This window comes from Hordeum vulgare, chromosome 2H (genome assembly GCF_904849725.1).
Source record: "Hordeum vulgare subsp. vulgare chromosome 2H, MorexV3_pseudomolecules_assembly, whole genome shotgun sequence".
Classification (NCBI taxonomy): Eukaryota; Viridiplantae; Streptophyta; class Magnoliopsida; order Poales; family Poaceae; genus Hordeum; species Hordeum vulgare.
In genome coordinates, this window is record NC_058519.1 from 393,825,044 (window position 1) to 393,838,579 (window position 13,536).

Sequence of the window (13,536 nt, forward strand, 5' to 3'; positions counted from 1 at the left end):
CGGCGGAAAAGTATTTTCGAGGCTCCCCTGATTTTTTGCTGTATTTTAGGGAATATATAGGCCAAAGATCTAGCTCAGGGGGCGTCCAGGGAGGCCACAAGCCCTACCACCGCCGCCTCCCCCTGGTGGCGGAGTGGGGTTTGTGGGCTCCCAGGAGCCCTCCTGGCTTGGCCCACAGGCCCCCTGATCTTCTTCCCTTCGGGAAAAAAATATTTCGGGGATTTTATTCCGTTTGGACTCCGTTCCAAAATCAGATCTGAAAAGAGCCAAAAACGCAGAAAAAACAGGAACTGGCACTTGGCACCGAATTAATAAGTTAGTCCCAAAAAAGAAATGAAAGGTACATAAAACATCCAAAGATGAGAAGATAACAGCAAGAAACCATCAAAAATTATAGATACGTTTGAGACGTATCAAGCATCCCCAAGCTTAACTCCTCCTCGTCCTCGAGTAGGGAAGTGATAAAGAATGAATTTTTGATGCTTTCATGCTACCCAGAATAGATGTCCTTTGTAACTCCTCTTATGTGACGTGAATGTTCAGATGCATTAGATTCAAAACAATAGTTTGCTATTGACGTGGAAACAATAATAATTCAAGCAAACTAGCAAGGTAATCATGAACTTTCAAAATAACAAGGCCAAAAGAAAGTTATCCCTACAAAAGGATATAGTCTGGCTATGCTCTATCTTTTCAACTCTCAAGCAATACATGAGCGTGAGCCATGGTTATAGCACTATAGATGGTGTGGAATGTGATGGAGGTTGCAAGACAAAAAAGGAGAAGATAGTCACATTAACTAGGCATATCAATGAGCTGTGGAGATGCTCATCAGTAGATATCAATGTGAATGAGTAGGGATTGCCATACAAATGATGCACTAGAGCTAAGAGTATGTGAAAGCTCTTAAAGAAAACTAGTGGGTGTGCATCCAACTTGCTTGCTCACGAAGAACTAAGGCAATTTTGAGGAAGCCTATCATTGGAATATACAAGCCAAGTTATATAAGGAAAATTTCCCACTAGCTATATGGTGGTGACAAAACGAGAGACTCTCAATCATGAAGATCATGGTGCTTAATATGCACAAGTGTGGAAAAAGTGGTAGCATTGTCCCTTCTCTCTTTTTCTCTCTTTTTTTTTATTTTTTGGTGGGCTCTTTGGCCTCTTTTTTTTGGTGGGCTTCTTTGTCCTCTTTTATTTCCTCACATGGGACAATGCTCCATTAATGATGATCATCACACTTTCAACTCAAAACTTAGAGCAACTATGACTCTATATGGAATGCCTTTGGTAGTGTACCATGGCGATGATCTAGCATGGCATAGACATCAATGGAAACATCATGCTAGCTATCTTACGATCATGCAATACAAATGTAGACGTGGTGGCACATGTCATGGTGGTAGTTGCATGGCAATATATCTTGGAATGACTTTGAAAAAGCCATAGTAGGTAGGTATGGTGGATGTTTTGAGGGAGGCTAATGGTGGGTTTTGTGCACCGGCGAAAGTTGCACGGCACTAAGAAGATAGTGATGGTGGAAGGTGAAAGTGCATCAAAACCATGGACTCAACATTAGTCATGAAGAACTCATATACTTGTTGCAAAAGTTTTATTATTAATCGAAACAAAGCATTCAACGCATACTCCTAGGGGAAGGGTTGGTAGGTATAAACCATCGCGCAATCCCGACCGCCACGCAAAGGATGACAATCAATATACTAATCATGCTCAGATATCATCACATAGCGGTTCACCATACGTGCATGCTACGGGAATCACTAACTTCAACACAAGTATTTCTAGATCCACAACACCTTACTAGCATGACTTCAATATTACCATAACCACAACTCAAAACTAATTGAGATGAATCAAGCTTCTCTAACTATTCAATGCACATGAAGGTGGAAGTTTTCCTATCCCTTTGGATAACTACCCCTTTTGAGACTACTTTCAAAGCATAGATCAACTACCAAGCCACGCACCATTGTGATCTAAAAGATATAAGTGAAGAACATAGAGCAAAAGTATCTAGCTCAAAAGATATAAGTGAAGCACGTGTGAGCTGAATTGTCTACGAGAGGATATAAGTGAAGCTCGACAAAATCACGGTGAGTGCATGTCTCTCTCACTAGGTGTGCAGCAAGGATGATTGTGACACAACAAAAATAAAAAGACTCCTATGATACAAGACGCTCCAAGCAAAAACACATAACATGTGGTGAATAAAAATATAGCCCCAAGTAACGTTACCGATGGATTGAAGACGAGAGAGGGGATGCCTTCCCGGGGCATCCCCAAGATTAGGCTTTTACGGCATCCTTGAATCTCTTGATGTGCCTTGGGCATCCCCAAGCTTGAGCTCTTTCCACTACTTATGTTTTTGTCCATAAGAACTTCACCCCAAACTTGAAAACTTCACAACGCGAAACTTAAACACAAACTCGTGATAACATTAGTATGAGAAAGCAAACCACCACTTCCTTAGGTACTGTAGCAAACTTAAATTCTACTTGTGCTGACGTTGGGTTACTGTATTTTCAATATTCCGTGGCTAATACCCCCCGATACTATCCATAGTTTCATCAAAATAAGCAACCAACACAACAAAAAACAGAATCTGTTAACAGCAGACCAGTCTGTAGCAATCAACGACAGTCTCAAGAATTTGCGTAGAAATCAGAAGCAAAACGAATCAACTCAAAAGCTCTTACAGAAAAAAAAATGAAAATTCTTTTCGTGAGCAGAAAGTTTCTGCCTTTTCCATCATGACCAAACGATCATCCCTAAGACTAATCATAAGGGTTTTGCTTGGCACAAACGCAAAAAGAAACACAATCATAACAGAATTATGAAAGTGTGGAAAACACAAAACAGAAAGAAAAAGGATAGATTCGTTGGGTTGCCTCCCAACAAGAGTTGTTGTTTAACGCCCTTAGCTAGGCAAAAAGTGATGGAATCACGTATAGTCATCTTTGGTTCTAAAACCATAAGTAGCCCTCATCATAGATTCATAAGACAATCTTATTTTCTTTCTAGGAAAGTGCTCCATGCCCTTCTTTCAAGGAAATTGAAATCTAATATTCCCTTCCTTCATATCGATGATAGCATCAATAGTGCTTAGGAAAGGTCTACCAAGAATAATGGGACATGAAGGATTGCAATCTATGTCAAGTACAATGGAATCCATGGGTAGATAGTTCTTATTTGCAACAATAAGAACGTCATCGATACTTCCCATGGGTTTCTTGACAGTAGAATCCGCAAGATGCAAATTAAGAGAACACTCTTCAATCTCATGAAAACCAAGAATATCACATAAAGACTTTGGAATCGTGGAAACACTAGCACCCAAATCACACAAAGCATTTCACTCATAGTTTTTTATCTTGATTTTGATAGTACGTTCCCACTCATCATGAAGTTTCTAGGTATAGAGACTTCAAGTTCGAGCTTCACTTCAAGAGATTTCATCATAGCATCTACGATATGCGCGGTAAAGGCTTTGCTTTGGCTATAAGCATGTGGAGAGTTTGCAATGGATTGCATCAAAGAAATGCATTCAAACAAGGAGCAATTATCATAATTGAATTCCTTGAAATCCAAAGTGGGAGTTTCATTACTACCCAAAATTTTGACTTCTTCTACTCCACTCTCCACGCCTTTATCATCAAGATAGGTGGAGACACACCAAGCACTTTAAGATCTTCGTGATTTGCATCACAAATTTCAGGTTTAGCTGCCATCTTATTGACTAAGGTAGCCTACTTGTGAGAAATTTGGCCCACCAATTTTTCAAGGTGAGCGAGCTAAGAATTAAGTGCAAGGAAATCATTGGCCATATCATCAACCTCTTTATTCAAACAGACCAAAAAGGAATTTTGCTCTTTTAATTCCTTACAGAAGTAACTATTTTGGTCAAACTGAGAAGACATGAAACTTTGACATTAGTTTCAATCTCCTCCAATTTTCTGAAATAGTTTGGTTTGGCCATGAGGAAAGCTCTCTCACAAACAAACCTAAGAGCAGGCGGGTGAAAGGGAACGGCAAAAAGGCAAAAGAAAACGACGAAGGAGAAAGGCAAATGGAAAAGGCAAATGTGAAGTGGGGGAGAGAAAAACGAGAGGCAACTGGCAACAAAAGTAAATGCAAAAGATGAGTTTGTGAGACCTACTTGGATAGATCTTGATCTCTCCTCCCCGGCAACGGTGCCAGAAATACTTCTGATGTCAGCTGTGCTTCCCTAGCAATGGCGCCAGGAATAGTCGTGACGACGGCACGAGGAATCCTTCTGCTGCGGCTACGCCTTAAGGGACTTCCTAGGCAAATATGCAAAGGATTTCCCTCGTGGCCTTGGAGCCTTGCGTTGGTGTTTCCTCGAAGCGGAAAGGCTGATGTAGCACAGCGGTGGTAAGTATTTCCCTCGGTTTGAGAACCAAGCACTACAGGAATTAGCTTCTTTGCCATCTGCCACCACAGACGGCAAAGAGTAAATCCCAGACGGCAAAGAGAACATCACAGACGGCAAAGAATCTCACGGCCGGCAAAATTTCTGCGTCAGCCTACGACAGCACTGTAGCTTCTTTGCCGTGTGCCTCACCGAAGCGGATGGCAAAGAGCTTTGTCATCAGCTTTTCATAGGAGAAGTTGCCAAAGTGGTCGAGACGGCAGCCGACAGGCGTTGCCTCCGTTAGGGGCCAACGGAGGCTTTGCCGTCTGCCTTCCCCCTCTTCTTTGCCGTCTACCTTCTCCTCCTCCCCCCCCCCTCCACTCTTTGTCGTCTGCCTACCCCTCCCCCCCTCCTCTGTGCCCTCTTCTTTGTCGTCTGCCCCCCTAGAAGCCGACGGCAATGATACTATATGGCCTGCTGCTACTACCCAGATTGCACAGCTGGGTGCCACGTGGCACCTTTGCCGTCGGCCAGTTGACGGCAAAGGCCTTTGCCATCAGGTGGAAGACGGCAAAGAGCCTATATTGTCACATTTTTGTTTATTTTTTCTATTTCACGGCACATATACATATAATTCATAGCACATATATGCTAAATAGGTCACAACACATATATGATATTCATATAAAGCTCATCAATGCCATTTGTTCATCACCGTACATCCCATATATCAAAAGAACCAACACATACAAAGTTTCATCCATATATACATACATATAGTTGCACATATATTGTTCATCCATATATACATATACATATAGTTCCACATTGTTCATCAACTCAAATAAAAACGGAAACTAAAGCACTCCAATGCCAGCTTCCATGCATGTAGTACATCCAATCTGCAAAATGGGAATAAGAAAGTCAGAAGAAGAAGAACAACAACATATATATGACAAATAAGCTAAATTGAAGAAGAAAGAGAAGAAGCAAGAAGAGAACAAGGATAAGAAAAACAAGAAGGAGGAGGAGGAGGAGGGGAAGGGGAAGGAGAAGGAGAAGGAGGAGGAGGAGAAGAAAAAAGAAGAAGAGAAGAAGAAGGAGAAGAAGGAGGAGAAGAAGGAGGAGACAAGAAGAAGGAGAAGAAGGAGGGATCATTCTCCTTATTCTCCTCCTTCTCCTTCTTATTCTCTTGTTCTCCTCCTCCTTCTTCTTCTTCTCCTTCTCCTTCTCCTTCTCTTGTTCTTCTCTTCTTCTCTTCCTCTTCTTCTTCTTCTTAGAGGAAAACAAGCTAAGTATATAATATTAATGAGCTAACCAAGGTTCTTATGCCATTTTGAGCTTATTATGGCATTTTGGAGCTAAATGGGCTAATTATGTCATTGTTGGGGAAATTAAGGCAAGGGGAATATGAAAGAGGTGAAGAAAGAGGAGGAGGAGGAGAAGAAGAATAAATAAATAACAAGGAGGAGAAGGAGGAGGAGGAGCAGGACTAGAAGGTCCTTGGCCTTCTCCTCCTTCTCCTCCTCCTCCTCCTCCTCATTCTCCGTCTTCTCCTCCTCCTTCTCCTTCTCCTTCTCTTCTCTTTCTCTTCTTCTTTTTGTTCTTCCTTTCCATTTCTCCTCTTCTCCTCTTCTTGGAGCTAAATTAGCTAACTATGTCTTTTTGGAGCTAAATGGGCTAATTATCCCATTTTAGAGGAAAACAAGCTAAGTATATAATATTAATGAGCTAACCAAGCTTCTTATGCCATTTTGAGCTTATTATGGTGTTTTGGAGCTAAATGGGCTAATTATGTCATTGTTGAGGAAATTAAGGCAAGGAGAATATGAAATAGGAGAAGAAAGAGGAGGAGGAGAAGAAGAAGAAGAAATAAAGAAGAAGGAGGAGAAGGAGGAGGAGGAGGAGATGGACTAGAAGGTCCTTGGCCTTCTCCTCCTTGGCCTCCTCCTCCTTCTCCTCCTCCTCCTCCTTCTCCTTCTCCTTCTCCTCTTCTTCTTCTTCTTCTTCTTTCTTTCCATTTTTCCTATTTCTTCTCCTCTTCTCCTCTTCTTGGAGCTAAATTAGCTAACTATGTCTTTTTGGAGCTAAATGGGCTAATTATCTCATTGTTGGGGAAATTAAGGCAAGGAGAATGTGAAGGAGGAGAAGAGAAACTTACTGTAGTGGTCATCAAGGAGGAGAAACACCTGGAGAAGGGTCGTGCGATGCCGCTCGGGAGTTATTCTGTAGAATAGATATTTTGCAATGTCTCAGTTAGCATGATGACACTCAATTATTAATACTAGTTTATAATGAAACTAACCGTGCCAATCAAAGAGAAGACGGGCATCGGTGGAGGGACTTGACCGCTCTTCTCGCACAGACCCTGAAGAGTGGGTCGTATTAGTTAGTAATGAAACAGACATTACACACATGATTTGTCTAATGTGAAAGAAAACTTACCACAAAAAGCTCGTACAGGGCCCGTTGACCCGCCTCATTCCGGGACCTCTCCTCCTCAATCAATCGTGTCGTGGTCTAGTCCCTCTCATCAAGAGCAGCCTGACTTGCCAATCTCTCTTTCTCAAGAGCAGCCTGGCTTGCCAATCTCTCTTTCTCAAGAGCAGCCTGGTTTGCCAATCTCTCTTTCTGAAGAGCAGCCTGAAACACCATTCCTCGTTACCACAATAATGATCTATGGTGACACACATAATGAAATGGATGAAAGTGTTCTTAGTCCGTACAACTAACCTCGATGCCAAGATCGACTGGCCGTGGACGATGCATTATCTAAGGACAGCTGCTCGACTGGGGCGCCTTGATCTCCGGGAGAGTGAGTGGACAACGTATTATCCCATCTCCAATGGCTATCGAGCCATGGGGCCTCCCGCCACCAGATATCATTACCAGCTAAGGATCCAAAGGTTCCTGGCTAGGGTTAAAGTCATCCCCTTTCGTAGCCTTCCCCGCGTCCCTGTATGCCATGAGCTTCTGGTGGGATGATATGTTGGTGAAGTTATTGGGATCATCGAGGTCAGACTCAGAGAATGCCTTCGCCTTCTTATACCAGGCAGTATGGGCCATGCCATAAAGGTCGTACAAGTGTGGCATCTCCGTCTTATTGTGATGCGCCTAAAAGAGAGGAACAAAATATTAGCATGAAGAATGAATTGCATGAATCATGAAGCAGACGACATACCCAGTTTCGTCCGAACTGAGGTAAGTTGGCGCTGCCTTGATGGTGTGGCACACCAACCATTTGGCTACGTAGATCCTTCGCATTCTCGTGGATGGCTCGCCAGCTGCCTGTGCACCACTCATCAACCAACGCCTCCCAACAATCCATCTTATCCGCACACCATCTCGGGGGCACCTGTAAATTATTAGAAAGAATTTTGAGCGCTACGCCTATGAATGAAATCAAGAAAACTACGTAGAAGGACTTAAGAATAGGTAATTACCTTCATGTATTTCTCCTTCTACAGAAACTTTCCGCGGCAATCCTTCTTCTGCTTCTTAATACCACGTGTGGCGTAGTAATCTCGAATATCCTGCGGCCGAGCCTCGTGGCGTAAGTTCTGTAGTAACCGCCTACACTCGGCCTCGAGAACCCTGGCCGCCTCCTCCTCATATCCATCCTCACACCTATGGAAGGTCTGTAATCAAACGTGAAAACACCGATTAGTACAATAATTAGCTATATTGTTAATTTTAGATTGTGTAAAAGGATAATTTAACCAAAAGCTCTTGATCACCATCTCGGCCCTCGTGTGGCACAAGACACCATTTATAATCTCCTCCGGCGGGGCCTGCGCAGCCTGGTAGTGCTCCCAGGAAAATCCTAGTGTAGGAACCTGACCCTCACCAGGCAACGTGACAAACCCCGGGAAATTTGTCCGGCAAAGCACATCAAGGACGGAGTTCGGCCTGCGGACTCCAAGAGGGTGTACCCATCCCCTGCAGTATGATAAAGTCAACGCATTAGATATTTGAACAAACTTGAAGGCAAAAGCTAAAAAAAGAGTAAATGTACTTACCTATCTCCTTCAGGTTTAAACACCGACCTCTCCTCGCGGGTAGCCGGCATGATCGGGAGACGTGTACTACCATTCATGTACACGGTGGTCCCGTCCACCTGCACATCGCCCTCACTATTCGTAAGCTCATCCCCGCCATCCCCGCCCCCTGAGCCACCCGGACCCTCGGTCCAATCCGACAACTTGGTCCGATCCGGCCAGGTCTCCCATCCAGGCCTCTCCACGTCGGGTGAAGCCTCCGGAACCGTAGTCTCGTGGGCTGAATGCACCTCGACCGGAGGCTGCTCCTGGACCGGAGTCTCATGGGACGAATGCCCGTCAACACCAGGCTCCTGGAACGGAGTCCCCGTAGCCTCCTCCGCAAACGGGTCGACCATAGTAGTCCTATACTTAGGTGAATGAGCTGGTGGTGGTGGCGAGGACGGCTCAATAGTCCTCCTAGATCTTCCGCGGCCACCACATCTCCATGTACCCTTCCCATTCTTCCCTACCCGACCAACACCTCTCCCAGTGGGCAATGTCGCCGACGAAGAAGAACCCACGGGTGGTGTCGACAGACTGTCTGCCAAGGCTCTACGGAGAGATAGGGGTGGAAGGGAAGTACCACCCCTCGTGCGGGGCGCCTGGGAAGAACCCGTCGAGCGATCTGGACCAGCGCCCACCATCTTCCAACACCTGGTGACCTGCCATGATAAAGATTAAAAGAAATTAGTACAACATAAAAAAATTGAATAACTGACATGAATAATAATATGTACATGAATAATAAAGATTAAAATATATATAATTTAATTGTGAATCTTACAAACTAATAATCGTCATCAATAAATGCATCATCATCATCACTATCACGTATGTCTTCATGAATGACGTGCTCATCGGGTTCAACGGCGTGAAGTTGTGAAAGGCCTTCCTTTAATCATTGAAGCATTGACAGGTCATCCGCATCAGTAACCTCTACGAGTTCCAGGTCTTCTAGTTCTGGCTCAGGGCTGGAGTCGGATTCATTGTCGCTGTCTACTTCCATGTTCTTGGGTGAAGCACGACGGTTCTTGAAACGTTTCTTGGAAAGACGTGTTTCTTGGAAGAATTCTCCATCATATCTGTCTGGGTTAATGTGAGGTTCATAATCATGTTCATTTGGGAGAGGTGGTCTGACATGTGGCCGCACTTCATAAACAACATACCAACCTTCCAGATTCTTATTTGTTTGGCATGCCCACGGTAGATTGAAAACTTGGGTCGCCTGTTGAGCCGTAATATAGACATCGGGAACATCTAAACGGGTGTTTGGATTGATTTCGACTAGTCCTATATGTTCATGAGTCCTTCTAGTCTCCTTCGGCTGGAACCAATAAAATTTGAAGACTATGACATTCGGTGGGTTTTCACCATAGAATTGAAGTTCATAAATTGCTTCAACTCTTCCATAATACTCGATACCACCTTCGCCGATAGCAGAGACACCACAATTTGTAGATTTCCGGTCGGGCATAGATAGCTCTTTGCCAAAGGTACGAAAGAGATACCCGTTGATGTTGTATTTCTCAAATGAACGGACCTTATAGTCAAAACCGTTAGCGACTTGTCTCAATTCGGCGCCCATAGACTCTGAATTAGCCTACAAGATTAATACGAAATGATTGTTGCATTAGCCGCAAGTTAGACCAAGAAATGAAATGGTCCATTATTGGTAATTACCGTTCGTTTGAACCAAGAGATGAAACCGGGATAGCTGCCTCTTGTCTGTGACAGAAGCTCATACTCTTCGACGGAATCATTTTCGATCACCGCTCCATCCGAGAATTTGGCGACGTAACGGCTGTTTGAAATATCCAGGAATAAGAGCAGTTCAAATTAATTAGAAGTTACGGGAAAATGTGCCGAGAACTCACTCGATGTACGGCCGCACTTCTATTAGGTTGTTGAAGATATACAACGAAATGTTCCGCCATTCTTTGACATCCAACATTATTGGTTTCGAAGCACCGGATGGTGCGAGCTTCCCTTTGAATAGGCTGAGGTTGAACACACCTTTTTTAGGGTCTGCATCATTGTGCCAAGGCTTCGGATTATGCAAATGATGATTTTTGGCTTCGTAGTGTGCTGTCACAAAGTTTGCCACCTCCTCAGTAATGAATGCCTTAGCCATCGATGCTTCAATTCTACGCTAATTTTTACATTTAGCTCGAAGGGTCTTCTGCATCCTCTGAGTTGCATAGCACCAATGTTCTTGCACGGGCCCACCCAATCTTGCCTCGGTCGGTAGATGTAAAATCAAATGCTGCATTGGATTAAAGAAGCCCGGTGGAAAGATCTTCTCTAACTTGCACAACAACTCCGGTGCAAACTCCTCCATGTCTTCTATCATGTCAGGCAACAATTCTTTCGCACAAAGAACACGAAAGAAATAGCTCAGCTCCGCCAGTACTAGCCATTCATCCTCGGGAATAAAGCCACGTAACATCACCGGCATTACCCGCTCTAGCCATATGTGCCAATCATGACTCTTGAGACCAAACATTTTTTATTTTTCAAGACTCTCTCCCCTCTTTAGATTCGCTGCATACCCATCGGGCAACATCAAGTGCATTTTGACCCACAAGATAATTTCCCTCATAGCTAGCCTTCCAAGATTGAACCAGGCCTTTGGCTTCGACCACTTCTGCTTTCTTTTGCCATCTTGCATGTTTTGTAACTGTCTATGACATAGTGTCTCTTGATCGACTCTAGCCTTAGTATTATCCTTTGTCTTCCCATCTATGTCGAACAATGTACCAAAAATAGCCTCTCCGATATTCTTTTCAGTGTGCATCATGTCGATATTGTGTGGAAGAAGGAGGTCTTTGAAGTAAGGCAGATCCCAGAAGCATGGCTTGTGAGTCCAGGCGTGTTTTGAATTATACCCCTTGAAATACCCTGGATGCTCTGGATCAGGCTCGAGGGCGTTTAATTGATCCAGGATCTGTTGGCCTGTGAATGCAGGTGGTGCCAAGTTTTTGAAAACTTTACCTTTGGTAAAGTTCTTCTTGTCTTTTCTGAACTGATGGTCAGGATCTAGGAACTATCTATGCAAGTCAATGCAAGAATACTTCCGACCCTCCTGCAACCAATGAAACTGAAGAGCTGCCTTGCATTGGGGGCACGGGAACCTTCCATGCACACACCATCCAGAGAATAGTGCATACGCTGGCAAGTCATGCATAGAGTACATGTACCACACATGCATTTTGAAGTTTTCTTTTCTAGCGGCATCGTATGTCTTGACCCGATTATCCCAAGCTTCTTCCAATTCATCCTTAAGCGGTTGCAGGTACACATTCATATTCTTCCCCGGATAATTGGGCCATGGAATTATCAACGTCAGAAATATGTTCTTTCTTTGCATAATCTTCCCGGGGCGGAGATTGAGTGGAATGACAAATACAGGCCAACAATTGTATTGGGTTGCCATCATGCCAAAGGGGTTAAAACCATCCGTGGCGGCGCAGACTCGAGGATTCCTTGGATCTGCCGCTTTATTCATATGCAATCCATCGAAATGTTTCCACGCTTCCCCATCCGATGTGTGTACCACCATCTTATTCCGCATCTAGTTCGGTTCTTTTGCCTAATTTGTGCCATGTCATCTGTCTGGCTATCTCTTCGACCATGAAAAGACGTTGAAGTCTTGGTACGATTGGCATATACCGAAGAACGCTAACTGCGATTTTGGTCTGCCTCTTCTCACCCATACCGTTGTCTACCATAAGATACCTGCAAGACTCGCAATTGGGACAATAGTCCAAGTGTGCATACTCCTTCCTAAATAAGACACATCCTTTCTCACATGCATCTATCTTCTCATAGGGCATCTTAAGTACACGAAGTATTTTGTCCGACTGGTACAGGTTTGCAGGCATGACATGCCCTTTGGGTAGGAAGCGTCCAAATAGTGTCATCATCGCGTCGTAGCATTCTCTTCCCAAGTTGAACTGAGCCTTTAGAGCCATTACTTGTGCAATTGCATCCAGCTAACAGAGGTCAGTGTGCTCATGGAGAGGACGTTTTGAAGAATCCAACATTCCATAAAAGGCCTTCACAGATTCCTCCATCTCATCTTCCAAATCTCAAGCATCATCAAAGTCTTGCACCATGTCTTCGATCCCGGTACCATGCTCGTCCGTGCGACGACGGACCACCTCAACTCTTGTGCGTTGTATAGACTCACCATGAAATGTCCACACCGTATGATTAGGCTTAAAACCCCTCCTCTGCAGGTGTTTAATCATTACAGCCTCTGTCGTCTTTTTATAGTTGTCGCATCCAGGACAGGGGCAATAGTTTCTTTCCTCGCCATTTGTGAATGCGGCTTTCACAAATTCCTTTGTTTTTACCAAACCATTCTTTCGTCATCTCTTTCTGACTAGGGTGACCGGTATACATCCACGCACGATCAATCATCTTGCCTAGCTACTAAAGATAGAAGAAATATATTTATATATAATTTAGCATTTATATTCATTGGTTAATCAGGTTCGCCATTTTTATTACGTCCAGGCAACCTACACGCTAATAGGTAAAGATAGGTCCTAATCCCACCTGAGTATGTGTAGATTGGGTTCATTTTCCCATGCTCTGCTCCGGATCCAACGCAAAATTTCGGCAACACCTCCCCGCTGTTCTCCTGATACACGTCTCCGCAATAAACAGAGAGGATGTGCATCTGGAGGCACTGACGAAATTCCGCATCAGATCCAGAGCACGGCATACGGGAAAATGAACCCAATATACACATACTCGGGATGTCCATGGATAATGTTGGACATTTCGAAAGGATGAAGGTTATAAATATGCAAAGACATGCATATTTATAGATGTCGCCCTTTCGAACGGGAGACGCATACTGGTCACGCATACTGATAAATTAATTTAATTACCTAAATCTAGAAAGTTTCATCCGGAAACCGAGCCACAGTAAATGAAGGGGCGGGGAGGAGATGAAATTTGTACTGACCCACGAATGCACGGGCAGGTCTTCGCACAGCAGACCTCACAGTGACGAGACAACTATCACATGTAAATCCACCCGGTCAACACAAATATTCTAATTATGTCATTTTAGAGGAAAACAAGTTAAGAA